Consider the following 10000-nt stretch of genomic DNA (forward strand, 5'->3'; position numbering starts at 1 on the left):
GCGCACACACAAACTGTCATTTAGGATTATTTCCATGTTGTGACATTCGCTCCTCAGCAAAATGGGTCTGTGGGTGTCTCTAGGTGTATATGCACATGCGTATTGTGCATATCTGTGTGTGTGCGTATCTGTGGGTAGATATGTGGGTGTTGAGTGCATCCATGTAGGTGTGTCTGTGGGTGTTGTGTGTGCGTCCTTGTGGGTTTGTCTGTGTGTGTTGCGTTTGTCTGGTTGACATGGTCCTCTGGGATGTTTTGTCTAGCTGGTCATGATTGATTGACAGCTCCCGTGACCAAGAGACCTCTTGGGAGTGACTGGTTATCAGGGCCATTTGTCTAATGCAGGCTGTCCAGCCACATGGCCCGTAAAGACCCTCATCTGTATTCATTAAGAGGACCCCCCTGTCAGAGTGACATGCTTTCATGTGATTACATGATCAGCGAGTGGCCTTCTCACCCTGCTATTGTCTCCCAGCCTTGACAAATGTCTCCATCAAAACGTCTCTCAGTAGGGTGAACAAACAAGAAAAAAAAACACTGACTTAGCATTTCAGTAATGTTCTTCAGAAAATACAGATCTTTGTTATATACCAAACAAACTGATTTTCAAACATCATGGGGGAATATATCATATTTTTGAATGGGTAATAAAGATACATCGGTTAATGATATAAATTCATCACTTCCACAGATGCCATAATATATTTTGATGCTAATGGGATTGGCTACAGCGGTTTCCTCTCCGTGACCTCTCCGTGACCTCTCCGTGACCTCTCTGTGACCTCTCCGTGCCAGACACCTCCCTGTTCGTTGCCATTCCCCTGCCTACAGCTCACCTCAGCGCCTAAGACCCAAACACAGCACGGTTGCACCAACACGTTTTTGGTTCAGTTCGAGCTGCCTGTTCCATTGCTTTGGCCGCCTGCAGCCTGACCCCAGGTCAGTGGCTGCCCTTTGGTGCAGCTCTGAGAAATCAGTCCAGGTGATTTTTTTTTTTTTTTTTTTTTTTTTTTTTTTTTTATGGTCAGAGGCTTGGTGTGACTAATAATGAACGAAAGAGAAGGTCCTTCGCTGACCACACATCATTCACAGGGCAGAACACACAACCCGTCTGTATTATGAATATAAAATATAGCAAAGTTAGTCACACTATAGTGACGTGGCAGCCGAGAACAGTGTCTTTATTTGGAGAATAAGCTTGTGGAAGGGTTGTGAGCTATTTAAAGACCAACACACACACACACACACACAGGTCCAGCCTGCATGTCTACGCCATTGTCAAACCCAGCAGTCCCATATAATCTTCCTCACCCCACTGCTGAGGGTCAGGGCTTTTTCTCTGCCCCATGAGCTTGTGTGTGTGTGTGTGTGGGGGGAGTCAAGGCTGTAGGTCAAGGCTGACTAAATGGCCCGTTTCCTTGGTGCCCTTTCGGAGGCCTCCTGTGGAGAGTAGAGCCTGACCTGTGAAGCTCAGGTTCCCTTTTCTAGGTGTTTTAGAGTTTCTACTACTGAGCATGTCCCAGCACAGCTCCCTGCCTGCGTAGGTAGGGGTGGGTTCAGGAGTAGAGAGCAGGGTCTGCCTTCAGACTTTTCCACAGCTGGACCTTTTCTGTTACCACTGCACTGTGGCCATAGGACCATGGACACTAGAAGTAATTCACATAACAACTAATACAAATAACTCAATTCACATAACAACTATAGTAATACAAATGACTCAACTAATTCACAAATAGCTAATACAAATAACTGGAGTCCTGAAACGCGGGAGCTGAGAGGTGGTGGGACAGGTATCATCTCCCAGCAGATCTGCTCTGGACACCAAAGCTGTCTTATTTTTCTTTGATGAAGTCTCTGTCATGAAACGGTGTCATATTCCGTCTAGCTGTCTGGTTTCGGCTCTCCTGCCCTTTATGGTGACGGCTCTCAGACAAAACTCTTTTAAAACCCACTGCTAATGTGTTTCAAAGGCTCTGCCTTATAGATATGGCTATGGAGGTCTATACGGGTTGCTTTGTTTACGGTCCGTGACCTGAGCCCCATCGTTTATCAACCCTCCTGTCAGGTTGCAGGTTTCTGGGTCTTTCACTCACTTGGGCTTTCACTCACCCTGGGCAACCGACGTGATTGCTCTCTCAGATTCCTCAACTGTCTTCTCTTTTCTCCTCAAAGCAACGGCTGGACGTTGAGCGTCTCGTTGTAGAAGAGGCACGGTGAACGTGCACTTACCTCGTCGGGCATCTCCGTTCTGCTTGGGTCGCTGAAGGCCTCAGCAGAGTCTCTCTCCAGAGACTCCTCCCTTCACAGCCTCTTTCCAATCGTGGGTTAATTTGAAAATGTGGGGGTGGGGCTAGGGGCAGACAGCACCAACCACGACCTTCATACAGTGGCCAGGGGCGGGACCCTTCCGGTGAAACCCACTGCTGTGAGAGGGGATGCGCACTGCTCGTGGGGGCGGGACCTGCTCATGGGGGTGTGGCTATGTGAAGGTGACCCTGTATTTGGTGATGAAGGGGAAGGTCGTTTGTTTGGGACACCCGTCAGATAACGCCGGTGGTTGTTTTCCTTCCCCTGCTGGAGCTGCGTTTGGCCGTCCACGCTGACTTTGTGAATGTTGTTTTGATTGCTTGTCAGCATGAAGGGTGCAGTGTGGAGGAAGGGCAGCTGAGCTGCTACAGAGGACTGTGGGCTCTGACATGGTAAAAAAAATAGTACAAGACGCACACACACACACACACACACACACACACACACACAGTGTGAAAGAGAAGGAGGGTGGGAGAGAGAGAGAGAAAGATATTTACCCTTTTTCAGTGTGATGATGATAAATAAAAAAGGTTACAAAGAAAATTGTTCTACTGAAAAAAACATTTATGTTTCCCTAGAGCCAATGGATTTTTTTTCTCCTGTCGTTGAACTGTCCAGTGAAGCGTAAGAAACATCTGCATCTCTCACATTTGTTTACGTGGGCTTCTTCTTCAGAAAGCTGGCTGTACTGTTAGCTTCCAGGTCTCTGGCCAACGTTTGGTCCAGTGCATGCTGACAATTGCTGGAAGTGGTCAAAGTGCTTGGTGATGATTCACAACACGAGCAGCTCTTAAAATAGCAGCCCTGGCTCTGGAGTGGTAGAGCCCAACACCAGCACACTGGCTCTAGAGTGGTAGAGCCCAACACCAGCACACTGGCTCTGGAGTGGTTAGAGCCCAACACCAGCACACTGGCTCTGGAGTGGTAGAGCCCAACACCAGCACACTGGCTCTGGAGTGGTAGAGCCCAACACCAGCACACTGGCTCTGGAGTGGTAGAGCCCAACACCAGCACACTGGCTCTGGAGTGGTACAGCCCAACATCAGCACACTGGCTCTGGAGTGGTACAGCCCAACACCAGCACACTGGTCTGCCACTGGATTATTAATGAGAATTTGAGCACGGCATCTGTGGTTATTTTTTGCACATGGTCCTGAAACTGTACCCCAAAGAGAGACGATAATGTGCACGAGTGTGTGTGTGTGTGTGTGTGTGTGTGTCTCCTCACACAAACTGCTTACGCTGCAGAATACCTTATCTGTCCTTTTCAATAAATCACGAGGCTGAAGACAGAACCAAGTGCCGTGATCGTGCCCTGCCCACTTAATCTCAAGGTTGCTCGGTATCCAACAGCAGGCGGTCCCCCGTGGCTACGCCCACGCAGCGGCGGCAAGGCCCACTCGCATGCGGCCCCGTGACCCCAAAATTTGACGCATGGGACTGAGGCAGATCACAAGAAAGATGTGAAGAGATGGCTGAAAGAATGGAAAATTCAACAGTTAAAGGCTCATGGCACACGAGAACATTCATCATTAGTAATATTGATTATTTAATAATCATGGCCACAATTATTACGCACAGAATCCAACTGGATTAAAGGTCAGTGTACAAATAAACCCTGCTACCTGCTTCACCGTTAGCCGTGTTGGCGTGTTGGGGTGAAGTTTTCCTTTAAGCCTGTGCTGGAGGAATGTGGAGATGTGCGTGTGTTGGGAAACTGAAGCCATGAGCTCTCCAGACGAACGCGCCTGCAAGCTAACATAGCACGGGACTTAAACCAGCTAACAGCCCTTTTGTCCGTCATCTTTCCCAGCTCATTACACACACACACACACACACACACACACACACACACACACACACACACACACAGACACACACACTCACACACACTCTCACACACTCACACACACTCTCTCACACACACACACACACACACACACACACACACAGACACACACACTCACACACACTCTCACACACTCACACACACTCTCTCACACACACACACACACACTCACACACACACACACACACACACACAGACACACATACTCTTACTTCCCCCACCCGACCAACCACCCACCCTGACCACCTCCAACTCTACCACTTCCTACAAGCTCCTTGCTTCGGCTGTTGCCAAGCAACGGTTGGCTGTCTCTAAGCGATGCATTAATTAGAGTTTTCGATTTGAATGCAATTGTTATCGCCGGGCGGAATTGCGGCAGCTGACATATTTGCATTCAGGTTAAAGATTTTCGGCAGTTTCCACAGGGTAAGCACACCGTGTTCTTTCGCGCTGTCTCCCAAGCGCCTACACTACCCATAATTCCTGGAACTTTCGTGATGCCATAAAAGGGGGTGTCATGAAGAACGCACACACACACACACACGTGTGTTGAACAGAAAATCTTACCCATTTGCATGAATGCACATCAGAAGCGAACAGCTGGCGCGCGTTAGCCCACACAGAAAGCTTCCGCTAACGGTACGTGGTATCGCCCTTTCCCCGCCCTCCACCGCCTCCCCAGCCAGCGTTCCGACTGTTGCCTAATTGGTATTCCGATCACACAGCCAAGACCCGAGCAGCTCCTGCCAGCCAGCAAGGCGCCGGCCTCCTCCTCTCCCACCCGGAGCGGCCCCAGTGTGGCTTCTGCCAGGAGGGGGTGGAGCTTCCGGATCACGACGCCTGTAGACCAAAGGCGGAGCTAGGCAGTTGCTAGGCGACCGGGTCGATGCCTCCTCTCTTCGGGACCCTCCTCTTCTTCCTCACGCACTCCAGAAGTGGGATGACCTTCTCCCGTATCCCGCCAGCAGCCACGTGAGAAGCTGTTACCGCTGCTCAGTTTTCATTCGCTCTGGATACCGCTGATCAACCTAACGACCAAACCCCTCCTTCCCAAAGCTCTTCCGGTGTCCTCGTTCCAACCTTGACCCATTTTAACGCGAGGCGAGCCCCACACCTAACCAGTGGCCGGGCAAAAAAACGTCCCCTCTCCCATGATCCTCACGTCCTGACAACGGTACCCGACCCCGAGCCCAGCACGCGCCGCTCTTTCCAGAGTCTCCTTCCCAAAGCAAACACAGGAAGCAGGGCGGTAAATTCTGCTTCCTCTCGGCAGTTTATTGCTGCTGCCCTTCTCGGGGGGGGGGGGGGGGGTCAGGGGGTGGAGTGGGGGGGTGCAGTGAGAGAGACTCTTGTTTCGGTGAGCTGCTTGAGCCAAAATTGCTGATCACTCTTCCGTTTAGATTTAAAGATTAGCGTCTTGAAGTTGTACGCATTTGTGCCAGGTTGTGTCTGCTCTAGGAGGAAGGTGTAGGATGTTGTGTCCACGACCGCGTCTCAAATGGCGCCGCACAGTGGCGCAGGTTGACTGTACGGCTGCTGAGTCATAGCCGTGACATGCACTCATGGCGGAACCTAGACATACATCACAGCTTAGCAACCAGCCCATGAGCAGCACTGTACTGGCAGACGTCCAAGTGACTCCAGCCTTCAACAGTCGGAAGTCGAAAGTGAAGCAGGGGCTCCGTCTGCAAGCTAGCAGGGTAGACCGGCGAGGGCTCTGAAGACGCTCTGACCCTTCACGACCTCCCACTAGCTTTGCTTGACCCCCAGGCTTCGGCCCTTGAAAGAAGAAGATCCTGTTGTCCCAGCCATGCTTAGTCCCTGGCGTGGACACGGAGGTGCGGAGACGCTTGAGACGCAGAGTCCAAAGTGATGAGCAGTAGATAGTCATTAAGTCGGGTTTTTGGAACAGATTAAATTTGCAAGTGACCAGTGACCTGGAAACAAGCAGACGGTACCATCACAGAGAAGTGCGACTAGAAAGTTGGTGATAAACATTCTTCTGACCCTTTTCTTTGGTCTGTCCCATGACCCGCATTCATTATAGTATGTAGTGCAGTGCTTAGATGCCTCACTTGCTGCATTTCTCTACCTGGTTTACAACAAGCACGTTTGAGCTTCACGGTCTCATCAATGTCCACCGGTAGTGGCGGCCCTGGGGGGCAGTGGACACTAGGAAATGACCAGACAAGCCGAGTCACTGTGTCTCTCTATGGTGTACGTATACGCTATTTCTCCTTTGCAGTCCTTGGAACCTCCAGTGAGGAATTCCTGCTCTGCTGTTTATCTTGCAGCGGGTGTGCAGGCTCCGGCACACTCTGGGCGGTTTTCTTATCCCAGTGCATCCTCCGCGTGAGCTGTGTTTGCGCTCTACATCCACAGGCTGCCTGGGAAAATAATAACGGCCCGGTACTGGGCACCAGCCTCCGGTTCGGCCCGGGGGAAGCCGTCCCACCCGGCCAGGGCGGGCCCGCCCGCTCCCCCTGTTCAGGAGGAGAGCGGGTCATGTGACCAACGAGAACCAATTAGCATAATCTTGTTTGCAGCATGCAAATTGACTCCCTCTTTGTATTATTGTTGTTGGCATCAAAGTTTTTCTTTTACTGCAGCCTGCTCTTGGTAATGTTTGTTTTATGATTGCAGTGTCTGATTGCAGTAGATCTCTGAGTCACCCAAGGGCAGGCAATTGAAAGTGTGCGTGTGTGTGCGTGTGTGTGCGTGTGTGTGCGTGTGTGTGTGTGTGTCCGTGTGTGTCCGTGTGTGTGCGTGTGTGCGTGTGTGTGCGTGCGTGTGTGTGTGTGTGTGTGTGTGTGTGTGTGTGTGTGTGTGTGTGTGTGTGTGTGCGCATGTGTCTGTGTGTGTGTGTGTGTGTGTGCGTGCGTGTGTGTGTGTGTGTGTGCATATTTTCAAGAAGCTCATAGTATATGGTTGTGCCTTAAGGTCCCACAGGAAGAGTTGTGTGTTGGAGTTGTCAAGTTGCTTTTGAGATAGTGGCAGTAAGAAGAGTGAGAGAGTTTGTTAGCATATGTTTCTGAGTGTGTGTGTGTGTGTGTGTGTGTGTGTGTGTGTGTGTGTGTGTGTGTGTGTGTGTGTGTGTGAGAGTGTCCACACCACGTCATGGTGAGGGCTTCACAGAGTGAGACGCCACTGAACGCGTGGCTGAGATCCGCACATCTGAGACGCAGCGTTGAGGAGCGAGCCACCCGCGTGAGCCACAGTTTAATGTCGTTGCTTAAACCCACGCCTTTGTTTGCTGGAGGAAGAAAAGAAACTTCAAAGGCATTTTGCGTGTAAACTCACCCGCTTTGTGGGCCGTTTTCTTTGTGCTACTTTCGTTGTTATTGGTGGTTCACATACGGTTTTCCCTTGTTATCTTGTGAGAAAACGCACATGCTCTTGCTAATGTTAAACAAATATGAACGTGGACAAGTGAGCTGCACTGCGGCTTAACATGACGCACGGTAAAGATTTGCCTCGTTATTCTTTTTTTAATCATCAACAGCACGTGAAGGTGACAGACCCAGGGCGGTGCGGCTGTCAGACCGATAGGCCAATGAGATCATGGCCGGGGGGGTTGGATTCATCAAAAGCGGCCACTCGGAAAAACGGCGCGGAGCTCACTGTGTAATTGTAACCGCCATTTTCCCCGTAATCACACAGGAGAAGATGTGGAACGAATTCCAGTTGGACTCGGTTCCCCAATGCCCCCCCCCCCCCCCCCCCAAGCCCGCTTGCGTTCCTTAAACCACCTCCAGAGATGGAAAACAACACTTATCGGTCGTGTGCACAGCAGCGGTTTACCGCGAGGCTCCGTTTCCACACTGACCGGCTACCGTGGGCCTCGTTGGAGGGGCGGGGCTACCTGATAACGCCAGTCACTCTCCACTCACTGTGAGGTGGAGCTTGCGGGCGGAGGCGGCTGTGGAGGAGGGACACGCCTCACAGGGCAGGAGGGTCCGCAGGTCTTTATGAAGAACAATGTGTGTGTGTGTGAGTGTGAGTGTGTGTGTGTGTGTGTGTGTGTGTGTGTGTGTGTGTGTGTGTGTGTGTGTGTGTGTGTGTGCACGCGCACGCTTCTGCAGTCTATCTGAAGAATGAATGTAAAGCCATTTTAAGAAAAGATGTTTACTCTCAGGAGGTGTGTGCGCGTGTGCTTGTGCGCATGTGTGTGTCAGGCACAAAAGGGGGTGAATGTAACCCTTCCACGAACCTCATCCCTTCAGGGTTTCAAATGTTGAAAACCACCCCCTGCCTCTTTAGACCCACACTCCTTTTCTCTCTCTCTCTCTCTCTCTCTCTCTCTCTCTCTTCCTTTCTTTCTCTTTCTCTTAAAGAATAACATGGCCCTTATCTGGCTCAGCCTGGCTGGATTTGCAGTCAGAGCACGCCGGGCGTCTGTGGGGCTGCAGTGTGTGAAGGGGCACTAGGACCCCACCACAGGGTGAACACGCCCCTCTGGGGCAAACACTCCCCTCTTTGTCGTCAGGAGGAGGCTAACCCAAGCTGAACCTGGACCCCCGCGGGCCAGATTCCCCTGGACTGAGACAGTTCTGGACTGAAATGGCGTGTGATATGGAGCAGGACCGTGTTTCTGCACTCAGCCATGTGAGAAGCTATTGTCTTCTTCCCTCTAGCAGGCATGCGTGTAGTGACTTCAAAAACAGACATAACCCACAGACCGAGAGGCACAGACCGAGAGGCACAGACCGGGTGCTGCTGCTACCCAGCAGGAACTAATGGGGAAGCCAGAAATGTGCTTAACAACGTGGAGAAATAAGAACATGACCATTGACTTCCTTGTCCCACCACATCCAAGTTCACGAGGACGATCGCGTGCCGTTTGTTGAAAGAGAGTCGGCAGTGGGGAACTTGATGAACATGCTGAACTGATTCGGTAACTGCCTCTACTGTGGATTCTTAAACAATGGGGGCTTTGCTCAGAAGGTACCTCCAGATTCCCCCAGAGGCCACTACATGGAGGGCAGTGAGAGTACATATCCACCGATCAACGTTATGCTAATAATTTGCTGTCCGGTGCAAACTGTGGTCTAGCGTAGTGTCAGGCTAGTGTTAGCATTCTTCCGTTCACTGCTAGTGCAGTCATCCCAGCAAACGGCTAGAGAGAGAAACAGCTCTGCTGTACTTTATGGCCAGAGTGAACAGAGGTTTCTTACCCCTCCTCTCTCTCTCTCTCTCTCTCTCTCTCTCTCTCTCTCTCTCTCTCTCTCTCTCTCTGTCTGGGTGGGTTAGCTGATGTGTTGGAGTGACAGTGTTGTAACAGATGTTGTCTAAGTTCAGCCCTAATGCTGACACATTACACTGCTCATAGCCTTTTAATTACACAACACTCTGAGTCCTCACCTCACTTCACCTCACCTCACCTCACCTCAGCCATGACACACTCAGGAACGGCAGCAGCAAACTGCCAGAAAGTCTGAGGCTGAAACAAACGCCCCTCAACAGGTCTGCAAACACCCCATAACATGCCCACATCCTGGTGGTTCCCAGAAACCTTCTGTAGTCTGTTCTGCGCTCCGCTTGTCCAGTTGTGGTCTCACGCTTGGATGTGTCACAGACTGGGAAAGACTCAGGAGTTTTTCCCTCCTGCAGTCAGCCCTGTGAGAGTCCAGACACTGCTGTTACCTGAGCACCTCGCCAGCCAGACATGTGCGCTATGCTGACGAGCTTTACATGTTAAAACTGTACAGTCAGTGAGGCAGTGCCTGTGAGATTTGAAAGACAGAAGTTAGAGTTTAATCCCCTTATATATCTGCCTCTGTAGGCTGATGTGAGGGTGTTTTATATATGCACAGACAAAAGGACATCACATGACTCTGCTCACGTG

General features: G+C 51.0%; 1 protein-coding gene across 1 annotated transcript in view; it reads left to right on the top strand.

The window, feature by feature from the left end:
* Positions 1-10000, top strand: part of tanc2a (tetratricopeptide repeat, ankyrin repeat and coiled-coil containing 2a) — a 99312-nt gene that overhangs the window by 30873 nt on the left and 58439 nt on the right. The window lies entirely within an intron of this gene.

Source organism: Electrophorus electricus, chromosome 4 (genome assembly GCF_013358815.1).
Source record: "Electrophorus electricus isolate fEleEle1 chromosome 4, fEleEle1.pri, whole genome shotgun sequence".
Classification (NCBI taxonomy): Eukaryota; Metazoa; Chordata; class Actinopteri; order Gymnotiformes; family Gymnotidae; genus Electrophorus; species Electrophorus electricus.